The sequence below is a fragment of the Ursus maritimus genome, unplaced genomic scaffold, assembly GCF_017311325.1.
Source record: "Ursus maritimus isolate PB19 unplaced genomic scaffold, ASM1731132v1 scaffold_4, whole genome shotgun sequence".
NCBI lineage: Eukaryota > Metazoa > Chordata > Mammalia > Carnivora > Ursidae > Ursus > Ursus maritimus.
Window position 1 is genome coordinate 30,982,687 of NW_024426552.1, and position 25,793 is coordinate 31,008,479.

Here is a 25,793-nt window from a genome sequence, read left to right on the forward strand (position 1 = left end):
CTGAGTATCACGGATCTGCTCACATTTTCGTTTGCATTGGTAGGCTAGAACGATGTAAATTTTCCATATAATAAATCCATCTAAATAAACGTAGACCTAATGAGAAAGCCAAGGTTTATTGTTCCATTAGATCATTTGTACAATTAAGAGCCTTTACAGAACACATTTAATCCAAATTGTGCAAAACACTTAAAATACAGTATATTGGTTAAATGTGTTGCCTTATTTTGCATCAAAAACTGGTGGATTAATTATTACAATCTCCCTTCTATAGAGTGAAAGCTACATTATAAATTATTTGAGATCAGAGGAGTTAGACCTGGCATTGGCTTTACTTTAAGTGCAAATGTCTCATAAAAGTAGCATCACCTGCGTGAATATGCATAGGCCCCTCTGTGATATGCCCCGATTTGTATCATCATCTTTTGAAAAATGATATTTTAAAAGGACATTTGGCAGCTCTAGTAAGAAAATTCATAAGAAAACAAATCTTATTTTGCCTACTTGTCAATCTTAAATGTAGGAACAATTTAAAAGGTTAAAGTGAAAGACATTTTAAATCTGTTTACTATGATTTGTTCAAAGATACTGGCAGGGTTTTTGAGTTGGAATAAAACTGAAGAGTTATATTGAGCCAGAATTTTAAAGTAAAACATTTGAAAATCATAGTAACATTATATGTACATAAATTCAGTGTCTAAATAAGAGTTTTATAACCCATGATCTTAAAATTATGCAGGATTATTATTAGTAGTAGTTTTGTGGTGGTGGTGGTGGTGGTTGTTTTTTAGGGATAGACAGGATCATAAAAGAGACCCAGTACAACTTTACTTCTTTCAGGAGGATCTCCTCTTTAACAGGTGGTTTACAAGTTCTAGAAAAACTCATTCTATCAAGGATTGACAATTCCATACTTACACTATTCCAGCATTACAAATCCTTCTTTGCATTTTGTCTAAAGCTGTTTCCTTTTGGTTCCAGTTCTCTCTTCAGGGTAATAAAATAATCTGTCTATATGCTCCCTTCCATGTGGCCAATCTTGAAAATTTTTTAGAATTATCCCCTTTACACTAAAGCTCTTCTTTTCTAGGTCAAATATCCTTAGGCCCCTCACCTCTTTCTCAAGTGACTAAGAAACAGAAAACTCACTCTCCTGTTTGTGCTCAGGTTCTTAATATTCCTCTCATTATGAGTGGTGGAGCAAGCCAAAAGTGTAATTGTGGTTTATCATTTCCCTTAACCAGTGGAAGTTAGAAGACCAAATTTACAATAAATATAATTGATTAGCGCTTTGAAAATTGTAAAGCATTATAAAAATGTGGAGTAAACATGTTATTATTTTTCAGTATTTTCTTACAGATTAATTCAGTCTTTTTTTATTATGTCTGGCTGAGTATTTACTTTTTACTTATGAACTATTGTCACATGAAATATAATAGTACAAATTATTATTTAGTATCTAGTAAGTCCCAAGCACCATATTGGCGCTTGACCTCTAACACTTTATTTAATTGACACAACTTTATGGAAGTAGTACAATTAACTCTATTTTATATATCAGAGATTTCCCATCCTGTACTCATGCAAGATTATACATGCATATTCTTACTAAATTTCCCTTGGTAGTTTCAGATTACTGTTATCTGGACCAGGGGATTTTATTGATTTATTTTTAATTTTTTTAAATTTAAATTTTAAATTTTAATTTTAAATTTCAACAAGTGGGGCGCCTGGGTGGCACAGCGGTTAATCGTCTGCCTTCAGCTCAGGGCGTGATCCCGGTGTTCGGGGATCAAGTCCCACATCAGGCTCTTCCGCTACGAGCCTGCTTCTTCCTCTCCCACTCCCCCTGCTTGTGTTCCCTCTCTCGCTGGCTGTCTCTATCTCTGTCAAATAAATAAATAAAATCTTTAAAAAAAAAAAAAAAAATTTCAACAAGTGCCCTCCTTAATCCCCATCCCTGCACCCACCTCCCCTCTGTAACCATCAGTTTGTTCTCTATAGTTAAGTGTATGTTTCTTGATTTGCCTTTCTCTCTCTCTCTTTTTCCCCTTTGCTCATATGTTTTGTTTGAATCCATGGATTTTTAATATTTTTTATTGCAACTCCTTATTTGTTAAAAATAATTGAGGAAACTTTCAATAAATGTGTATATTTTTGTTTATAAATTAAATTTATAGGTACTAATATATTAACATATGCATTAGTAAAGTTAGCAATTTAGAAGGATGATTTAAATTTAAATGGAAGTTAAAAACTTTCGGGGATGAGTTAGCCCAGTGATGGGTATTAAGGAGGGCACGTATTGCATGGAGCACTGAGTGTTGTATGCAAACAATGAATCATGGAACACTACATCAAAAGCTAATGATGTACTGTATGGTGACTAACATAACATAATAATAAAAAAATTCCCCCGCCCCAGTGGATATCCTGTTTGTCTACAGATTATAGGCAACATGCTTTAAAAATCCCTACCCTATGGAATATTACTGAGCCATCAAATAAAATCTTGCCATTTGCAGCGATATGGATGGAGCTGGAGAGTATTATGCTGAGAGAAACAGATCAGTCAGAGGAAGACAAATACCATATGATTTCAGCTCATAGTGGAATTTAAGAAAGATAACAAATGAACATGGGGGAAAAATGAGAGAGGGGGGCAAACCAAGAAACAGACTCTTTTAACTATAGAGAACAAACTGAGGGTTTCTGGAGAGGAGGTGGTTAAAGAGATGAGTTAAATAGATGATGGGTATTGAGGAGGGCACTTGTTGTGGTGAAGACTGGGTGTTCTATGTAAGTGATGAATCACTAAATTCTATACCTGAAACTAATATTACACCATATGTTTACTAACTGGAATTTAAATAAAAACTTGAAACTACAAAAATAAAATAAAATAAATAAAATTTAAAAAAATCCCTACTTTTGTTCTATATCAGAGGTTGGCAAACTAAGGTCCATGGGCCAAATCTGGCCCATGGCTTATTTTTGTACAGTGCATGAACTATTAATTTCTGTACTGTCAAGTAGCTGAGATAACTCAAAGAAGAATACTATTTTGTAATACATGAACATTATATGAAATTCGAATTTTGTTTTTTAATTTTTTTAATAGAACCAGCTCTTACTATTGTAAAGATTATTTATTTCTTTATTTATCTGTCAGAGCTAGCGAGCAAGAGAGAGAGCACAAGTAGAGGGAGCAGCAGGCAGAGGGAGAAGCAGGCTTCCCGCTGAGCAGGGACCCCAATGAGAAACTCGATCTCAGGATCCTGGGATCCTGGCCTGCGCAGAAGACAGACGGTTACCCAACTAAGCCACCCGGGCACCCCTCGAATTATATAAAATTTCATTGCAACACAGCCCTACTCATTTTTTGTGTGTGTGTCTTGTCTATGGCTGCTTTCACGCTACAACTATAGAAATGAATGCTTGTGGCAAAGATCGTGTGGTCCAGAAGCTTAAAACATTTACTATCTGGCATTTAAAAGAACAAACTTGTGACCCCTGCCATAGACCAGAGAAATAAGTATCAGAAATATGGCAACAGTCATTGGAAATACAACCTTGTGTAGCCAGGGCAATGGCCTCAGAGTTTGAGACTTAGGCTCCTACTTCTGGCTCTTACTAGCTACATGCGCCTTGGAAATTATCTTCAGTTTCTGGTCCTCTGATTCTAGATTTGTAAAATAATGACATTGCATTGAATGAGCCCTTTATGCTCCAAAGTTCAGTTTTACAACTCCTGCAATGTGCCATGAATATACAAATGCATCACAATGAGCACCAGACTCGTGGTTCAAAGAATCTTTCTAGACCTGATGGAATAACTAACTATAGTAATAATAAAAATAAATCTTAGCACTGATAAAACAGTTGGCATCATTTAGTGTAGGGCTAAGAAGTGCATTTTCAAATTGTTATGCTTGAAAGGACAGAACGGCAATTTAGGAAAACGAACACTTCAGCATAAATAAATTATGACCTCCAAGACCATAAAATGTAAATCCAAATTTAATGAGGAATTAAATATCCTAGGATTTACCATTAAGTCAACAATTTGATCTTGATATTATAAAGTTTATTTCACCTTTTAGAGAGTCCTACAAGTTCCCCCCCAAAGCTTTCTAGTTTACTATCCGCTTCACCCATTCAGTGTTGCTTTTACTCTGAAAAATAATTAAGACTAAAATAGTTGTATAAGCAAGTGCAGTATGAGACACATTTTAAAAAGCTAACTATTTAAAAAGAGATCTGCATTTTTCTTTGAATAAATAGGAATAAATTCCTTGTCTTTTTAGTAAGTAGGTGTGCTAATTTCAACGTCTGAAGTATTTATCTCGATTGTTTCATTCACAGTGGCAACGAATATTGTGGAAAGCATGTAACGGTGATTAAGAAATTTTTTCACCCAGAGCAGTTACAGCTTGTAAAAGTATTACAGGAAAAGTATGCCAAATAACAGAGGGAGGTTTTCCAGATGCCTAGGAAATCCCCCCTCTGTGTGAAAAGCATTTGGAATCTAAATAAATTCTTTGAGGACAATAGGTTACCAGTTTCTCTCCTGCCTGAGAGTCCTTGTCTGACTACAGTTTGTTGGTGATAATGAAGGAGCACGACATTCTCAGACATTGAGATTGTGACTCTATTTGTGTAGTGACCTAATTTCAGAAGAAAAAAATTAGCATGCAGGTTCTAACAAGTACTGCCACATTTAAGAACACAGGGAGGAAGATATTCAGTGCCAGGCGTGTCCCAGAAAATCCAAGATGTGCAATTGCAACATCTAGGGGAAGCATAAAAAATGAATCTTAAAAATGAGCATACCAATGCACAGATGAGTTTATATCACCAACGAATATTCTAGGGCTTGCTGTTGAACAATTCATTGCTTGCCATCAAACACCAAAATATTGAGACTGAGAGAGCTGACACAAGTTCCAACTTCCGGAGTAAAAGCTAGTCTGCTAGAATACTAACGCACAACTCGAGGGTGCAGCTTTACTTTTTTCTACCTTTGTGTCCCTCTAGATATGCCTCTAGAAGCATGACTGGCTTGCAGCAGGCACTCTGTGTTGCAGGATTTCTTTTCCTTTAGTGCCCACGGTTCTTGGTCACACTGCTTCGAAGAATGAAGAGGTGGACCAGATGAAGAGAAGTGGGCAGCAAAGCGAAGTTTATTGAAAGTAAAACAAAGTTTATTTAGCAATAGTACAAAGCTCCCAAAGAGGGAAGAGACCCGAGAGGGTTGCCAATTTGGTGTTTAAATCTAGAGAGTTTTATGGGCTTTTTGGTGTGGACTGCTTTAATCTGATTAACCTTGCATGCGCCTGTCACCCAATCAGGTTTTTTCCACGCACTCATCTACCTATCAGGTCATTGTTCAGGTGGAAATGGGTGGAGGGCTCCGTCCAAGGTGGTGTTTCCAAGCCTCGGGGACCAAGAGGGCGGAGGCCACCACTGCTGGAAGGCATGCTGGCCAGCCACAGGCCACCAGATCAAGCTCTGTTTAAATATTCCACCGCCTGTTCGGCTGGCCCCCAGGCCTGGGTTAGGACACCCAAGGCCATTCTCTTCCTTTCTGTCACCTACAAGTTTGTATATCCTCCCAGTAGGAAGACTTGAAGCTGAGGCATTGAGTAAATCCTAGAATAACAGGATGGGGTCTTTTCCTTAGGATGGGAGCCCCTTTTCCCTGCCTGCCTTTCTTCCAACTATCCTTCATTATCCGTAAAAAGTTACTGCATAAACACGGGGTGCAGTAGGGACTGGTGCAACATTAGACTCAACTAGCCTCAAAAATCTCCATGTCAGTGTTTTGAAAATGGCCACATTTGCCAGATTGCCTTAAATGATCTTTCCCGGTAACAAAGGTCCTGTTTGAATTAATTAATTCCTAAATAATTTTTGAGTATCAATTATTTGAGAAGTGTTTTTCCAGGCACTGCAGATAAGGCAGTGAACCAGATGTACTCTCTGAACTCATGGATCTTATATTCTAGTGGGGAAAGTCAGGAGATAAATAAAGAATAAAATATCACCCTAATGTAAACTGTTGACATAGGGTAACAACAATGTGTCAATCAGGTTAATCAGTTGTAACCAGTGTACCTTCTGGTGTGGGGATATTAACAGTGGGGCAGGCTGTGCATATTGCGGGGGTGGGGGGGGGAGGAAAGGGTACATAGGAACTCTGTATTTTCCATTCAGTTTTGCTGCGAATGTAAAACTGTTCTTAAAATAAAATCTATTAAAAACATATTGTTAAGTTAGACTGTGATAAGTACACTGGAGGAAAAAGAACAGGATAAGGAGAATAGGATGTACTGGGAGGATATTTAAAAAGTACATTATGATTGCAAAAATTAGCCTGAGAGTTCTTATATATTTTCCTTTTTTTTTTTTTAAGCTTATTTATTTATTTGAGAGAGAGAGAGAGCCAGGGGAGAGGGGAGGGACAGAGGGAAACAGACTCCTCAAGCAGACTCCCCACTGAGCATGGAGGCAGATGCAGAGCTCAATCCCAGGACTCTGAAATCATGACCTGATCCAAAATCAAGAGTCAGTCGCTTAAGCAACTGAGCCACCCAGGCTCCTCTCCTTTCTTTTTGATTATTGTTGTTTTCTTACCATTTAATCCCTGCCCTATGAAATGCCTTTGATTGGAAGCACACACGTTAGCCAAGTTCATAGCATAAATCCTTATTAATTATCAAGCCTTAAATGACTGCCTCTCACACAGTCCTCATATCCACAAGGTCCTGTATGATCTGCATCCCACCCATCCCCCACTCCAGCCTCACATTATCCTCCCCCCTTCCTCCACCTTGCCAACTCCTTCCGCCCACACTGTCCTCAGGGCTGCTTTACCAACACACCAAACACCTGCACATCTCAGACGTTTGCCCTTGTGGTTTCCTAGACCTGGCATGTTTCAGTCATGTTTAAACACAGAATCCAGAAATAGCTGCCTGAGTTTAATCTTGCTAACAGCCTACAACCTTGGATAAATGGCAGTCTTCTCTGCGCCTCAGTTTCTCCTCTGTAAAACAGAGTTATTACCTAGCTCACAAGCTCAATGTGAGAATTAAATGTGTTCATGGATGCAAAGCTTTATATAGTTCCTGGTACATGATAAATTTATGTAAGTCTTTCCAGACCGGCACACAACTCTCCTCCTTTTGCCTTCTTTTTTACATAAAGAGGCCAACCGTGACCTTCTCCTATAATATTCCAGGCTCCCCACCACTTCTTATCTGCGTTTCTATCTTTTATAGTATTTCATAAGTCCTGTTCCCATCTAACATATTATCTGTTTTTTCTTCTTTGGTGTTAACTCTTCTCTACAACTAAAATATTAGATCCATGATGGTAGGACTTCTGCCTGGGTGACTGTTATGTCCCAGTGGCCTGGCCAGTAGTTGGCGCTCAACAAATCTATGTTTAATAATGGAACAAATGTATGTATGAGTGAGCACACTCAGCAGAGTGGACCTGAAAATGTTTACACATACCCAAAGATATACTGAAAAACATTAGTAGGTTAAAAGGTCTGTGGCATCCAAATAATCCTTTCAACTTTGAAACAAATCTTTAATTCACTTATTTTCTGCTACATAAGGGGGAAAAAAAGCAAAATTGTTTTCTCCTTTATCTTACTAAAGTTGGTGGGTCTGCCTTTATAAATTAAAAGTTAAAAAAAGTTAAAGAAACCATCTTAGAAGTATCAGAATTCAAAAGATATTTAAGATTTTTAGTACCAATTCACTAAGTATAGTACTTTTATAATCATTTTCTATATTTATATGTCATACCACAGAAAAAAATGTTTACTCAAGAAACTCATACCAGGGAATGCTGGAATCATATAGATATAGAAATGATCTCGAAATGGCTTTCTTATGACAATACTCTATCAAAATGTATATAGAATATTTATTTAACCAAATTAAATATAAGGCAAATAATATGATTTTATAGCCATATAATATGCTAAAATATTTGCTGTAACTTTTAAATTATAAAACAATAAAGGGATGTTATTCCAGAGAAAAGAATATAAATCTTCATAATTATTTCAATAAATTATTATATTAAAAGGATTTTAATACAATCAAGAAACACTACAAGTTTCTTTCTACACTAGAAAAATGATCTGTTATTAGTTAATAGTTTGAATAAATAGCTTATAAAATATAAGGAAATGGTAGTCTATGATGTTATCAGAAAAATTGTAATAAAAAATTAATTGAGTTCTACATGTAAAAAGGTCAAAATCAACTATAATTATCAATTTGGATTGTTTTCAGTACTTTACAATTTAAAATTCATTGAATTTCTAACAATCAACAAAACAAAAAGACAACTGACTGAATGGGATATTTGCAAGTGATATATTTGATAAGGGGTTAGTATCCAAAATATGTAAAGAACTCATACAACTCAACACCAGAAAACCAAATAATCCAATTAAAATATGGGCAGAACACATAAACAGACATTCCTCCAAAGAAGACACTTATATGGCCAATAAACATACATATGGCCAATAAACACATGAAGAGATGCTCGATATCACTAATCATTAGGGAAATGGAAATTTTAAAAAATCAATGAATATCCCCTCACACGTGTCAAAATGGCTAAAATAAAAAACACAAAAAAACAAGCGTTGGCAAGGATATGGAGAAAAAGGAACCCTTGTGCACTATTGGTGGGAATGCAAACTGGTGCAGCCACTGTGGAAAACAGTATGAAGTTTCCTCAAAAACCTAAAAATAGATATAACATATGATCCAGTAATTTCAGTATTTACCCAAAGAACAGGAAAACACTAATTGGAAAGAATACGTGTACCCTATGTTTATTGTAGCATTACTTACAATAGCCAAAATATGGAAGCAACCCAAGTATCCATCGATAGATGAATGCATAAAGATGATGTGGTATATATACACAAAGGAATATTACTCAGCCATAAAAAAGAATGAAAGCTTGCCATTTGCAAAAGCCTGGATGGATCCAGAGGGTATAATGGTAAGTGAAATAGGTCAGTCAGAGAAAGACAAATACCATATGATTTAATACATATGTAGAATTCAAGATACAAAACAAATAAAGAACAGAAGAAAAATGTACAAACTGGTAGTCACCAGAAGGGAGGAGGGTGGGGGATGGGTGAAATAGGCAAAAGGGTTTAAGAGTACACTTATTGTGATGAGCACTGACTAATGCATGGAATTACTGAATCACTATATTGTACACCTGAAACTAATATAACACTGAACATTAATTATACTGAGATTTTTTAAAAAGTTTTAAAAAATAAAACGAAATTTGCTGAGTTTCTAATTTTATCCAATTAAAAATGGCAGTAATTCTTGATGGTATTTATTATCTGTTGATTTTGAATTTTGATTAAGTAATTTTAAACCAACATAGCAGTAAATTTACTTATGAAATTCAGGCATAAATTATACAGATGACTACCTTTAAAGATTGCATTTAATATTCTTTTGCCTCTGTCAAACAGAACCAGTCATGTTTTCAAAATAGATTTATTTTACTCTCAAGAATAATTCTCGGAAAATTGCCAACTTCATTCCTGAAACTGCCTATTTGCTCACTGTTATATCACTTTATCACACATAATATGATCACTTTGCACAAAATATTTGCCTATTTCTAATTTTTCTTGCCAGAAAGCATGTCACCTAATTACTAGATCTGGAGTTAACTATACAGTTTCAAGGTATGCTTTAATTTTAGTTTAAAGTAATTTAATAAATATGAGGACGACCTTTGGTGAGTGACATTAAGGCAAATGTTATGTGAATACAAAATTATAAAGTCTGTCTTTGTGCCAAGAGAACTTACTCTCCTCTCTATTGTATTAGTTATACATCAGCTTCACATAGAATGCTGTTACCCAGAAGAGTCTAGATCAGTTTTCCCCTTGAAAATGATGATGATAACACCTCTGTTGAAGTATAAATTACAAAATCCATGTAAAGAACTTGGCTTTTTGTGGGATTCAATAAATAATAATCATTTTTAGCGACCTTCCGGAGGAACTAAAAATATACTAGTCAAGATTAAACATTACAGAAGATTCTATAAAATAATGAGATAAAATTTAAATATTGTATCTTAAGTTGATTATATTAGGAGGCAGTGAATAAATTAACATAATTTGAACAGTTACTCTTTGAGGATTATCTCCTTAGGATAAGCATGACAAAAAAAATCAGTATCATCTCTATAAGCATACCTTATGCTTGCCCATGAATGATGTTATATTGTTTGTTCAACTTATTTACAATGCATATCACTAATATCATTTAATATTTCCTGAATTTTGGCAAAAATTACGTTCAGTAGAAAAAACTGAACAACAGCAACAAAAGACAGTAAGGTCACAAGTGATCTTCATGTTGCTGAACTCTGTTTAATTTTGTCCTTGGATCCTTCTCACCCCTTGATACGTCTCTTCACTTGGATGCTAGGACATTTCTCTCTCCTGGTTTTCTCCCTACATTGCTGTCTGCTCTTTTTCAGTCTCATTTCATTTGCCAGTACCTTCTCAACTTCTAAACATATTTTGAACTTCTTTCTTCTACCATTTCTATACCCATTGCCATAATGGTTTCCTCTGGTTTCATGAATTTAAATACCAAGTAAATCTTCTCAAATTTACATATATATGTAAGATATGTATATGTATCTTTTTTTAGAGAGCAAGAGAGCATGCAAGAGAGTTTGGCAGGAAAAGAAAAAAAACCCATGTGCTGGGGGTGGGGGTGGTGCAGGCGCAGAGGGAGAGAGAGAATCTTAGGCAGACTTCCCACCCAGCATGGAACTCGGTTGCGGGGCTCGATCTCACCACCTGAGCCAAAATCAAGAACCGGCTTCTTAACTGACTGAGCCACCCAGGCACCTCTCAAATTTACATTTCCATTTAGATTTCCCACCTGAACTCCACACTGTGGTGTGCAACTAACAAGCTGACATATCCATTTGCAGCTAATAATCATCTCAATTTCACAATATTCAAAAACATCCCTGATTTTACATCCCTACAGCCTTTCTCTTCTCGGTAATAGGCAGCTCCATTCATCTTGCCATTCAGGCCCCAAACTCTGAAACCTTGCATCATCTCTCTCATCCTACATACAAGCTGCCAATTTAACAACAAATACATTGATTATATCTCCAAAAGTTGCCTAGATCCTTCACACTTCTCACTCTTTCTACTGCTACCTCCAAGACTGGAGCCATTCTCTCATAGCTGGTTTACTATAATAGCTTCTGGGTAGTTCTCTCTGCTTCAATCCTTGTTCTTCTTTCCTCTCTTCTCAACACACAGAAACAGTGATCATCTTTAAATGCAAGTCAGCTCGTCATGCTCTTCTCCTCCAAGTGTGTTTCACTGTAAGTAAAAACCAAAATGCTGCTTGTAGACCATAAAGCCTTCTTGAACTTCCCCAGTCCTCTTACATCTCCGACTTCGTGTGCCTCTTCTTTCCCTTACTCATTCTTCTTCAGCCACTCGGGCCTCCTTGCTTTTTCACAAAAACGTCAGCAATGCACCTGTGTGCCACAGTCTTCACACTCACTGTGAACACACACTCACTCTCTCCCCATGCATGCATGTGCTCAGTGGTCTTGCGCCCTAGTCAACAAATATGGAATCACAATGTAATCCTACCCTGCCTGGGGACACCCCCATTTCTCTTTTCTGCTTGATTTTTCTCTTTGGCACTTACCAAAATCTGACATATTACATGTTACTTTTTACTTTTGTATTGTCCATATTCTCCCACTCAAATGTTAAGCTTTTTGAGGGGCACCTGGATGGCTCATTCAGTTAGGCATCTGTCTTTGGCTCAGGTCATGATCCCAGGGTTCTGGGATCGAGTCCCACATCGGGTTCCTGCTCAGCGGGAACCTCTCCCTCTGTGGTTCCTTTTTTCTTTCTTTCTTTCTTTCTTTCTTTCTTTCTTTCTTTCTTTCTTTTTCTTTTCTTTCTTTCTTCTTTCTTTTCTTTCTTTCTTTCTTTCTTTCTTTCTTTCTTTCTTTCTTTTTCTGATTTTATTTATTTATTTGACAGAGAGAGAGACAGCCAGCGAGAGAGGGAACACAAGCAGGGGGAGTGGAAGAGGAAGAAGCAGGCTGCCCAGCGGAGGAACCTGATGTGGGGCTCGATCCCAGGACCCCAGGATCACGCCCTGAGCTGAAGGCAGACGCTTAACGACTGAGCCACCCAGGCGCCCTTATGGTTCTCTTTGTGTGTCAAATCAAGTCCTAAAAAAATAATAAAATGTTAAGCTTTTTGAGGGCCAAGATTTTTGTCTGTTTATTGCTGTACCCTTGATCAATGTCCACGCTCAACCTCTAGAAGGGGCTCAGAAATATCTGTTATATAAGTGAATAAATAAAGTTTACAAGTTGTATAGTTATTTAGGGAACATATCTTGATCCCTCTTTTGTGTCTTTACCACTGTGGTCTCTCTAGGTCTAGAATACATCTTGTTCTTGGCTGACTTTTAATTCTCTCCAATGACTTTGATCTTATAATTTAATGAGAGGCCCATCTAACTCCAAATCTATACATTCTAGTTTCTTGATTCCCTGCATCTTGGACCCACCAGCTTGGCAGGGAGGACAGCCTGTCTGCTCTGGGGGTCTTGCATGAAGTCACTTGCTGTCCCCCAAGCAATGTCTATCACTTGAGTTTCTCAACACCAATTTACACGAGTCTGGCTGGACTTTTCGCCATCACCTTAATGGACTTCTCTATCTTGCATCTGGTTGCACCCCAAAAGATAGTATCTGCCTCACCCCCAAAGGCATGTCTGATTCCATTTCTCTGTTCTTTCCAGCCTGCTTCATTCTGTTGCAATCTTCCCTAGCTATTTTGCAAGATCCGAGCTTGTGAAGTGCCTGATTCCTGTTTTTGTGATCTTCCTTTCACTTTCTCAGGTACAAGCCAGTTCAGGTGAACTTGGATCTTGGCCTGAATAAGGAAAAAGAAGACTTCTGGAGCTCAAAAATTCATGTTACCAGGAAAAGGCAAATGTGAGACCTCTGGGTTCAGGGTAGCTGTGACTGTGGGTTGTAGTTCTAAGAGTCTGACAGACTCCCTTGAGCGTGCACCTCATGATGGTTTGTCTTGCCTCTCTTCACCTTAAGAGAGAGGAAATCTCTCCTCTTAGGATGTTAAGAAGAAAATTTCAGTCAGGTATGTACCTTTGCACCACCTTTCACTATGTACTTCCTATTTCTTAGACACTAGGAATGCAAAGTTGTTTTTCTTTTCTTTAAAGGCCAGGTCTTGTGGGGGAAAATATAGATATAAATGCTTTTCATGAAATCTGCGAAGTGTTATAATTGAAGTGTGAACAGGAAGTATATTGGAGTTTGGCAGGAAAAGAAAAAAAAAAAAACCATGTGCAAACCAAAGAAGGCTAGCAAAATCTAGTATTTCTGGGTGACTTCTGGAGTTCAGCACGGCTGATATAGAGTGAATACAGGGAAGTCATTATTAGACATAATACGAAAGATTGAAGCAGAGTTGATGAGACCATTCCTAGATAGAGAGTCCAAAATGGCTCTGAAGTATTTTAGAGGATGCACTGATTCCTTAGTAATTATATAAACGCAAGGAAAATCACAATGTGATATCATAATATACCCATTCAATTAATAAAATTTGGAGATAGGTAAACCCAAGTATTGGTGAGGACATGGAAAATCGGTAACTCTTATGAATTCCTAACACATAGAACCATTTGGAAATAAATCTGGGTGCACTGAATGAATTAGGTATGCATTGCAGCATGTCACCGGAATGGAATTTCTGGTAGAAGTGTTTTTGCTCCATAGGCTCAGGAAATGACTGCTTTGAAGAGGCCAATAGTTGGTTGGGTGTAGCAGCTATTCCTAGAAAATAATAAAATGAATGTCCATGTGCTACCAAAAGTTCTTCTGGGAAGGATTTAGATTAATTTGGATAGGCAACTGAGGCTTTGCTTTCCTGTTGCATTTCCACTGTACTTGTCACCACAATCATTTCACATCTTAGAATGTGAAATGATTACCTTATTTTTACCTTATTTTACCTTATTTACCTATTTTACCTTATTCTTACCTTATTTTTCTCCATTCATTCATTTCCTACTGGCTCTCTCTGTCTTCTTGTCTCACTGTAGTGTTTACTCAAACCACTGCACTTATATTCAACTTTTAACCCATTTATTTTTAATACTTTGTGGCACCTACTTTTCCATGAAAATTCTGATTGATACTTTTATTGCAGTAATCCTTTGTTTTTATAACTGGAAAGATAACATACCATTCCTCCTTTATAATATTAGAGGCTTCTTTTGTTATTGCTACCCATTGAAATTATAGTCCAGCTTGTTAATTTTTATTCAGTCAGCATAACAATTAGGTGGAAAAATTTAATCAAGGAATTTTCCTGAAGTAGGTGAGTTGGGAGCAAATGTATTTATTCCACGTTGGGTAAAATGAACAGGAGAGCATTCCAACTGATGGGAAACTCAAAGTCACACAAATAAGCAGCATGGAAGAATGGAAAGTTGGCTAGATTTAGCTAGAGGGGAGAGTCAGTCTGTAGTGGGAAAAGATAAAATTAGAGAGGTACAAAAGTGCCAGTTGACAGAAGACCTTGAATTAAAAGCCAAGAGTTTAGACTTGATATAGTAGGAGTAGCTGATTCTTGAGCAGGAAGGTGGTGTGATAAAAATGGCATTTGCAGGAGATTATTTCAGCAGCTTACAAAGGCATAATTGTAGCAAAGGAGACAGGAATTAGGCAGCAAAGAAATTATTGTGACCTTTGTTTGAAAAAAATCAGCCTGAAGCCATAGGAAAAAAAAAAAAAAAAAGGCCAAAATGGTGACTATGTCAGATGCTAAAAGGCAGGAGGTTTCAAATCTTGGTTCTTGGGTCACCTATTTCAGAATCACCTGGAACATTTGTTAAAAATTCATATTTCTACACTACATGCCCAAATTTTTTTTAAAATAATAGTTTGTTATTATATTAGTTACCATACAGTATATCCTTAGTTTTTGATGTACTGTTCCATGTTTCATTGTTTGCATATAACACCCAGTGCACCATGCAATACGTGCCCTCCTTACTAGCCATCACCGGCCTATCCCAGGGGAGGAAAGGGAATGGGCATCTTAACAAGTTGCCTGTGTGATTCTTCTGCTTCACATGGGAGTTTGAGATGCTCCGCTCTAGAAGAATTCAGAGAACATGGTAACTCTACTGGGGGTGCAGAGGGGGAGAGAGTACAATGATTACACGGCAGCCAGTCTAGGACTCAGGAAACATGATAAGGCAATTAATAGAAAAAAAAATTAATAGATCTTATTTTTTAGAGGAGTTTTAGGTCTACCACAAAAGTGAGCAGAAGGTACACAGAGTTCACATATACCCCCTGCTCCTACATACCCACAGCCTCCCCCGTTATTATTCCCCACAAAGCAGTGCACTTGTTTCAATTGGTGAGCCTACCTTGATACATCCTTATCACCCAAGATCCATACGTGACACTGGTCTCACTGTTGGTGTTGTACATAATATGGGTTTAGAAAGATTTATGATGATATATGTCCACCACTCTAGTAACATACAGAGTTGGCTAGCCTCACAAATCCTCTGTGCTTTACTTATTCACCCCTTCCTCTTCCTGAACTCCTAGCAACCACTGATATTTTACTGTCCCCAAAGTTTTGCCTTTTCCAGAGTGTCATATAGTTGCAATCATACAGTATGCAGCCATTTCAGCTTGGCTTGTTGCACTTAGTAATATGCATTTAAGAATGGATATCTCATTTCTTTTAGGTGCTGAATAATATTCTATTGTCTGGATATACTACAGTTTATTTATTACTCCTTTACATAAGGGTACCTTGGTTGCTTCCAAATTTTGGAAACTTTGAATAAAGCTGCTATAAACATACATGCACAGGTTTTGTTTGGATATATGTTTTCAAATCCTTTGGGTAAATACTAAGGAGCACGACTGCTGGATTACATGGTAAAAATGTTTCCTTTTTTAAGAAACCACCAAGCTGTCCTCCAGAGTGAAGGCATCATTTTGCATTCCCACTAGCAATGAATGACAATAGAAATTTAAAGTAAACTTCTACCAAAAAAAAAAAAATAATAACCTTCTATCATAATAGAAATCATGGTAGAAAAGCATTCATGGTAGAAAAGATATCAGATTGTGTTGTCAACATGTTAGAATCAAAATGAACAAAAATCCTCATAGAAACAGACTTGAGACAAGTGGGAGTTCAACATTAAACACAAATATTTTGAAAATATTGCACTATTGATGACATCTGAAACCATTAAATACTGGATGTTGCTTTACACAAAAGTATAGGGTCTAAGACATAGGTATCCCCACATTAAGTGGAAAGAAGTGCGGAAGACATAGTTGTTGTTTCTGTTTGTTTGTTTGTTTGTTTGTTTGTTTTGTTTTGTTTCCCCAGACTTGACTTGGGACAGTGAAACCTTGGAGTGCTTATTAAAAAACTCAGATTTCCAGGTCCCAATCCAGAACTGACTCAGAATATCTAGGAGAAAAATGCAGGAATTGATATTTGGCAAATTTCTCAGGTGATTTTTATGATTGCTCAGAGGCTAATTGTCTCCTATTGAGATTCATAATTCTAAAACAGTCCACAGAGGGATGGATGTGGTATATGTTGAGATAATACAGATGTAAAATATAGGTAGACCTGTTTCTAGGCATGGCTAAATGACATTACATTAGGGGCAGACAGAAGTACTCTCCTAGATTAAAAGAACAATGGTTCTTAGTCTGAAGTGATTTTGCCCCCAGAGGACAGGTGGTAACGTCAGGAGACAATCTGATTGTTACAAACTGGGGCAGGGGGAAGTACTATCTGCATCTAGTGGGTATAATGCAGTAATGCTGCTATACATCCCACAATGCAGAGGATAGCCCTCACCTTCCCACAGCAAAGAATTATTGGCCCAATACATTGATGGTACTCAGACAGAAACCACAAAATACAAAGGAATAATAGTTAAATGCAATAAGTGAATCTAGTTTGGATTATAATTTAAAATTAAAAATAACATTGGCAGCAGCTATAAAAGGTCTTCTCAGGACACTTTTGGGCAATTTGTGCATGGGCTAGCCAGTATATAACAGAATCATTGTTATTTTTCTAAGGTGTGATCTTATTATGGTTAGAAAAATGAAAGGCTTTATTTAGGATATGCATGTTGAAGTCTGAACCTAGTTTCAAATGATAGAGCAAAGAAAATAATGTCACACATATGCATATATAACTTTAAAGAGAGATGACATAATTATGGTAAAATATTAAAAATTTTAATATAGGAAGAAGAACATAAATGTTCATTTATTGTTCTTTCAATTTTTTGGTATGTTTGAAATTTGTTCATAAAAAAAGTGTGGAAAGTATTTTAAGTATTCTAAGTATTTTAACAGTGTATATTTGGGATTTGGGCCAATTGGTTCCTTATGGTTTGTTTGATCATGAAATCGTTTTTGGCCGCCATCTTTCTACTGCATGAGACTATACCCATTACTTCCTGTTTTTAGTCATTCAAAGTCCCTGTGAGGCGTCTGCTGACTGAAACAGAGGTTTAAATAGCTGACGTGTGACTCAATGAAGAATCTGACAGCTAGGGCCAGTCTTCTCTTATTTCACTTCTCTTCCCTCTTTGTTTCATCTAGAAGACTTTTGCTCTCTGGGGGCAAGGACTCCAGACTGCCTCACTAGAGCAAAGTCTCACTTCTGCTGTTGGGTCTAATTACCTGCCTGGTACCGGTGAATAGGAGGCTACTCAGTAGCTTTCAAAACCCGTCCCTTCAGGCACACAAAATAGGAAAAGAGATAAAGACCCACACCGTTTTGCTTTCACTGGAATTATCTAAACCCTACCACAGCCACTTCCTAATCGTGAGATGATAACTCGAGTGACCGCATTCCAACTGTGGCAAGGCTGTAACCTCTCTGGCTGTCTCCTTGCCCTGCCATACATTCCAAGGCCATCAGCAATTTTGCTGAAACGAGTCTTTCCCTTTTGGACAGTTTATAAGCTGTTGCCACTTTTATTAAGGTTACTGTTGCTTTTTCACTGTTATTAAACATCTACCAATCTTTTTCAGTGTTTCATAGGGCCTGGCATTCTGGGGCACTTTGTAGATACTTGATGATTTAATACAGCACAGGTTTGAAATACGGTAGATTCTACGACTGGCGGGAATATTCAAATACTAATGAGAAGTTAAGATGGGGGGGTTCATTTGGAATTAGGTCAAGAATAATTTTTGAGAAGAGCCTAATTAAAGTCAGTTTCACATTCCCCAAATCCTAGATAAATAGATGCACTGATAGAAATTTGTTGCATTTACTTTCTTGTCTTTGATGTAAATGGCTATATGTTGGTTACTATTTACATTCACAAAGAAATACAGTCATCTGATTTTTGAGTTAAAATTATAATACACTTCTACAAAATAGGGCTGATGGTGGCTTAATGAAAGTGGCTTCAGATGATGACAAAACTATGGGTATATCTTTCTGACCAAAACAAAGGGCTCTCTAAATGCTGTTTTCTCATAGTTTCAATTTCTTAGAGGTCTGAAACCTCAGTAGGATGAATAGAAGTATGTTGGAATTGCTTTTGAATTCTGCTGCTATGATGAGGTAGAAAATTATGTCTTAAACAGGCGGGCTAGTTCTCAGTATCACTTTATATGACTTATCAAAACCTGAAGCACTTTTTTTAACTCTTCAAAAAAGTCCTATTTCTTTCTCTTATGTCTGAACACATATGCTTTGAACAGTAGTCTACATAAATGCTTAACATCTAAGTAAATATTTCTAGACTTTTTTTTTTTCTGTGTGAGATCAAATCATTTCTTATAAGTTTTACAAAGTTATGTGAGCATCAACTTTCTAAATGAGGTCTGACTCTTTAAATAAAATTTCCAAAGTTAAAAGGTTTCCAATCTAAAGCCTTATTTCTTAAAAAGAGCTACACAAATATGTTCACCATCTTAGATCACTGATCCATATCATTAAAAAATTATCATTTTGCAAAATGAAACATATTCTAGAATCATATGCACATTTATTGTATTAATGATTATTTTGAATAATTATTCAGAAAGAAGAGCTGGGTTACACTTTACAGTTAGAGTTGAAACAGTTTTCTAGTAGATACTTTATTTGCAGCTGTGGTCATTATGAAATTTAAGTTGTAGACAGTCAAAATACTCAATTTAATTTAATGTTTTCTTGGAATTCATAATATGGTGATGAGTAAAAAAAAAATTCCACAAAATAATTATGGGTTGTTTTTTTTGTTTTTGCTTTTTTTTTTTTTGCAGCAAAAGTATGTGTGGATGTGTAGTCTTATAGATAAATAGATACAGACAGATAAACACACAGACGTCTCAAAAGGAAGATACCCCAAACTTTAACAATATTTTTATTCTAGGATTAATAATACAGAAGGGATAGATGGGTGTTGTAATTCTTCTTTTGTTTTTAGTTTTATTTTCTAAATATTTAGATAAACATACATTAAATAGTACACTGAACACTTACACTGCTTGATATTAGGATTCTGTGGAAAACCTAAACTTCTCTAATATGTCAACGTGTTTGTTGGACTTAAAATACCTCTGATGACAGTCAAGGTCAAGTATTAGCCTGCATGCAGCACAGTCTAAATTACCCTCTCAACAAACTGTACCAAATAGCGATGATGTGATAGGTAAAGAATACCTTTTGGTCACTAAATTAATAAAGGATTTAACTTCTAAGTGACATCTGACATGTCAAATAATTTCAATATATTCAACTATAGACAGTAAATGGCAACATAGTATTATTGGCAAAAACATTTTGGAACCTTTGCGGAGGAGACAAGATGAGAGAATACCCTGCCAAGGGGCGATCTATGGGAGCCACAACAAGCAGAAGCAGACAATGGCTTCCAAGTCTTGCTAAAGTGTAATAATAAACGTAGCATATAACATTCCCATGTCAAGGAAGAAAAGCAGTTGGCCCACTCACCTGAGCACGCCAATAGGAAATAAAGACGTTGCTTTTCAACAAAGGTACTGAGTGAACCATGAGCTTAAAACCAAATGTAGTAGATTGTGAGTAGAGGGTTCGGGAGGGAAGAGTGGGGACTATATTTTTGTTACATTGAGATATGCATAGTTCATAACACAAATATCAGAAACATCTTTTATCATGGCCATAAAGATAATAAATTGTGTCAACATGAAAATGTATGCATTTGTTTGTACTTGTTACCTGTGAGGTAAAGTTTTCCTTCCAAACATCCAGTCATTTTTTTTTTTTTTTTTGTAGGTGGGGAAGGCAGATAGGAAACACAACAGTAGAAAAAGTGTCATAATACAAGTGTGCACATAGTAATTTGGAAGCAGAGGACTAATGAAGTAATTCTTGGGGCTTGGAGAAGGCATCCCATTGGAGGTCATGTTTGTTCTGGATTTTGAATTATAAACAGTTTTGTATCTCTAATGACAACCATCTCAGACAGGCATTTGGCTGATACTGTATGGCATGTTTGTCAGCAAAAGTTACCAGTGAGTCCTATATTTTATGTGTTTGCAAGGGGAAAAGAGACAAATACTTTAGAAACTTCATGTGCATATGGCAAAGCTAATGTTTGTATGTTTCCTCCCATTTCCAAAGGGACAGAACACAGGAGACTTATAACCAAAGTTCCAAGTCTCTTCTCCAAAACAGGCCTGGTTATGACTAAATAATAATTCAATTTAAACCCCAAAGTCTCATTGGAAAAACCGTATCAATTGAGTCTAAATATTAACATTCCACTGCTTTAATAACATGCAAACAACATACTGTATAGCACAATAGCTGGCCAACAACCTACCGAAATCTCTGTCTTGATTTCCTAACGTTTCAGATTCTGACTGTCCTTGAGAAGGTAACACTGAAAAACCTTTGTAGAAGAAAGTAAAACACTCTAACTCATTCTATGAGGTTAGCATAACTCTGATACCTAAAACCAGACTACCAGACTAAGACATCATAAGAAAGGAAAATCACAAATGAACATCTCTTATAAAAGTAGATGTGAAAATCTTCAGCAAAATGCTAGCAAACTGAATCCAGGAACACACCAAGAAAGAAGAAGCTGCAGCAGCAGCAGAAACAGAAGCAGCACCATAACTAAATGGGATTTATCTCAGGACTGCAAGGTTCGTTTAGCATCCAAAAAACAATTAATGTAATATAACATATAAACGGGACAAAACAAACAAACATAAAACAACCATGATCACGTCTATAGACACAGAAAAAGCATTTGAACAAAATCAACACTCTTTCACGATAAAAAAATGAAAACAATAGGAACAGAAAAGAGTTCTTCAAACTGATGAAGGACATCCACAAAAATATCCACATCATGATTAATAGTGAAAGGCTGAGTGCTTTCTTCCTAAGACCAGAAAAAAGAAAAACATGTCTGCTCTCTTCACTTCTATTCAACAATGTCATGGAGGTTCCGGCCAGGACATCTACATAAGAAAAAGAAATCCAAGGCATCCAGATTGAAAAGGAAGATACAAAATTATCCTATTTATAGTTGATATGATCTCATATACAGAAAATCCTAAGCAAGCCACTAAAAAATGATTAGAAGTAAGTGACTTCAGTAAACCTGCAGAATACAAGACCAATACACAAAACCCAATTCTGTTCCTATACAATTACAATAAATCCAAAAATGAAATTAAGAAAATATTTCATTTACATTGAAAAATCAATTTAGAAATGCATTTAACAAAAGGAGTGTAAAACTTATACTCTAGCAAGGTTCCTTTTCTTGACTCCGTGAGATAAGCACCTGAGCAACTCAGTTGGTTAGGCCACCGACTCTTGATTTCAGATCAGGTCATGATCTAGGGGTGGTGGAATGGAGCCCCACCTCCAGTTCCCCACTCAGCGGAGAGTCTGCTGGATATTCTCTCTCTCTCCCTTGCTCCAACCACCCTCTGCCTAGCACACGCCACCATGCTCTCTCTCTAAAATAAATATTTTTTTTAAAAAAAGGAATAAAGTACAGATACATACTACAATATGAACTTTGAAACCATGATGTTAAGAGAAAGAAAGAGGCTAGCCACACACACACACACACACACACACACACAACAAAACCATTATTTTAAGATTGAATTTATATGAAATATCCAGAATAGGCAATTCTATGGAGACAGAAAGTACATCGGTGATTATTTCAGACTGGTGGGATTAGAAAACAGATGTGTCATGGCTAAAGGACATAGGAATTTTTTTTTGAAGTTATGAAAATGTTCTCAATTGATCAAGGTAAAAGTGGCACACGAGTATTCTAAAAATCACTGAAAACTATACACTTCAGACGGGTGAAGTACAAGGTATATGAATTACATCTCAAAAAACCTCTTAAAAGTGCTATTTGAGGCCTCTACCAGACAAATGGAAATTGTGGTTAAATAAAATAATTTTGCTTTACGGTTTTATATTGCCTTGGGCATTTCAAATAATGATCTCAAGTGATCTTAAAGACAACCCTGAGAAGTAAAATTAAACTAGGTGAAGTAGTTTTGGAGCCACCAATGATCACTCAACTTTGTGGAGTGGTTTACTTTAAAAGATCAACTGTAAAGGGAGGGCTCGGCCAACTGCAGGAGGGACAGCAAGCCCAGAGAGTGGCGCCTGGGTCTGGCGCCAAGCCTGAGTCCGAGGGACCGGAGGTGGACCCGCCCCAGGCCTAGCCTCGGCCCCTCCTCTACAGCATGGCCAGCCAGACTTGCTGGCCTAGACCCAGAGCCTGGCCGAGGATGACATCTAGAAGCTGATAGTGACCATCGAGGAGGTCTGGGAATGGGAGAAGCGCTGGGGGACTCTGGGCGACATTTCCCTTCATATATGTTCAAGTGGGTGCCAGTGGCAGACCCCCACGAGGAGGAGTGACAAAGGGGAGGTGGCAGGACAGAGAGATCCCGAGGCCTGGAGGGGAAGGGCAGGGTGCCAGTCCCTAAGGGGGTGGCCTTCTCATCCTGCTGGATCTCAATGACAAGAACAGTAACTAGAGTTTCCATTTGGAAGGCTCCCTGCAGAAATGCAACCAGCCCAGCCATGGGGGCACCCCCCTACCCAGCCACCCCGTGTTACCTGTGGGACCATTGGAAGACGTCTCACTGGGTTCTCAGCCCCCGAGGCTGGGCCAAGAGAGAGATCCTGGGCTCCCAAGTGCAGGTAGCAGCGATGAACTCCCAGTGCTGACCAAAGAGGAGCCTGTTCTAGAACACCTGGAGGCTGAGGCCCCTGAAGCTTACCCCATCTTTGAGCCAGTGCCACCTGTCCTGGAAACAGCCCAGGTTGACACAGAGGACTCATCACCTCATCACATGTGCCCAAATGTCCCTGACCTCTGAGAAGCTGGCCTGCCTGTCCTATTGCCCCAGAGGCCACTTCGGCTTTTTTCATATAAAGACCCTTTTGTGGGAAAAAAACCCAAAAAACTATAAATTAAAAAAAAACAAAAGATCAACTGCACAAATTTATATTCTTTTAAATGTCAAAATCTCACTCAAATTTAATCACCTATATGGTGGACAGTAATTAAGCAGCCATAGATTTCTGGCTAAGCTCCTCACATTAAGCAAAAGCCTTTTTGTTGTTGCTGTTTTTAATTTGCTTGTTTGATTTTGAATAATGGTAAAGTGAAGGCGAAAAAGAGATTTTACTCTTACAAAATCAAGTTTTTGGTTCCTTTAAATTCCTAATTATTTTAGGATAACATTTCTCATAGTTTTTTTCCATATACAATTTTTGGTGAGTATTCATTTCATTCCTGTTCAGCTGTTTGAATACAAGGTCTATTTTTATGACATCTTGACTTATTTTTTGCAATGAAAGACAAAGCTATATAAAAGCTAACTAACTATCCAGTGATTATTTCTAATTAAAGGGATCTGATTTAAAAAAAAAAAAAAAAAGAAAAAACTTGTGGAAAATTAAAAGGAGGGTATGGTGTGCCCTTTGCATGCATGTCTGTACAAGTTCCCATTGCCGGGAAAATGATTTAAAGTACAGTATGTGCAACCTGTTTTTCTGGTAATTACAAATCAAGACATATGTCTTTGCAACAAGAAGCAGCTAGCTGCCATTTTAAGCATTCCTCTGCCCCTGCTGAGTTAATTCCATTACACAAAAATCCCAACGAAGGTAATTTTGAACAGAGCATCCTCCTGCTTAAATCTTCCTTTTGCTGCATTTCTTCCTTTTGAATTGCAGGACTGCTAACTAGAAATGGAAGTATCCCATTAAACTGTTAGGTTTACTTTCCTTTAATACTCTAATCATGCCAGAAAGTCAAAGAGGAAAAAAAAAATCTGCACCATGTCTAGACAAATCATATTTCCCTTTTCTGTTCTCTTACCTTTACCAAGTAATTCATCAAATAAAAAGATTTATGGATACTCATTGCTTATAAATTTGACAGATTAATTTCACATTTATACACGTTTTAAATTCAAATACACGGAACATAACGATTGAAGAGAACTGAAGCTATTTCTAAATTAGTCAATCTACTGAAATTGTACTATGCAGAAAGAGTTAAGAATCAATATTAACTTTTCAGCTTGTACCACTGAATAACATAAGTTGGCAGTTTTTTTTTTTTTTTTTTTTTACCGTTGAACTATTTTCCTACGTGTCTATCTATAACAAAAGTTTGAGGGAAAAAAATGTGAGACCAGAGCAAAAGGACATTGAGACAATCTAGCTAACTGAATGTGTTTTCTTTATGTTCAGACTGTAGCATTGTTGATATTAGCTAGTTGATATTAGATACGAAGTACTGTTCCGAGTCCTTGAGAGAAGTTGTTAAGGATTTAGTGGGAGAGACAGCCAAATTGCTCAGTTCTAGGAGAAACGCTATAGTAGATACATGATTAAAGTAGACATAAAGAGGAAGGGAAATTAATTCTGACTAGTTGAATCTGAAAGAATTAATTTCACAGAGAAGAATATGCAAGCATACACACCACGTATCAATGCACACAGGCACACAAAATAATTTTCGATCTGAGAAACCATACTTGGAGTAGTCACGTGATCGCTTACTCTATTATGAAGTGATGGGAAGTGCCAATACCGTTGTGTCTGATGATCTTTTACCTGCTTAATCCCTCAATTAACGTGTGTGGACACAGAACTGTGAGGGTAAAGGCAGAGGGTTCTTTTATACCCAGTTGAATAATTCTGACTTATTCAATCAATAGGAAGCCCAGAGAGGTTTTAGGGAGAGGGTTATGGTGGCAGTGTGGGGAAGGCACCAGAAGTTAAGTTCTAAAGGAAGAAAAAATCGGTTATTGCCATAGTCTAGGAAAGGCACTACCATACCTGTTGCTGCCCCAACCTCTGTTTACTACTATTGCTCCTACGACGACAACCACCACCACTAGTGGATAAAATTGAGTGAATACTTACCATCTGCCAGGGACTCCTCTACACTTTTAACAGGTACAATCAGACTTGATCCTCACCACAGTTTATATGGCAAGGAGAATGACAGGGAACAGTTAGCACTTCTTATTTTCCTCATTCTTTTCTGCACCCTGTACTGCCTGCCACTTGATCTTATCCAGATATCCAAGCTCTTGCCCTCTTCATCTTA

At 37.2% G+C, this 25,793-nt stretch overlaps 1 pseudogene; it reads left to right on the forward strand.

Annotated features, from left to right (window-relative positions):
• The window catches only part of LOC103673177, a 167,470-nt pseudogene extending 143,926 nt beyond the window's left edge, over positions 1-23,544 (forward strand).
• The last annotated feature ends 2,249 nt before the right edge of the window (positions 23,545-25,793 follow it).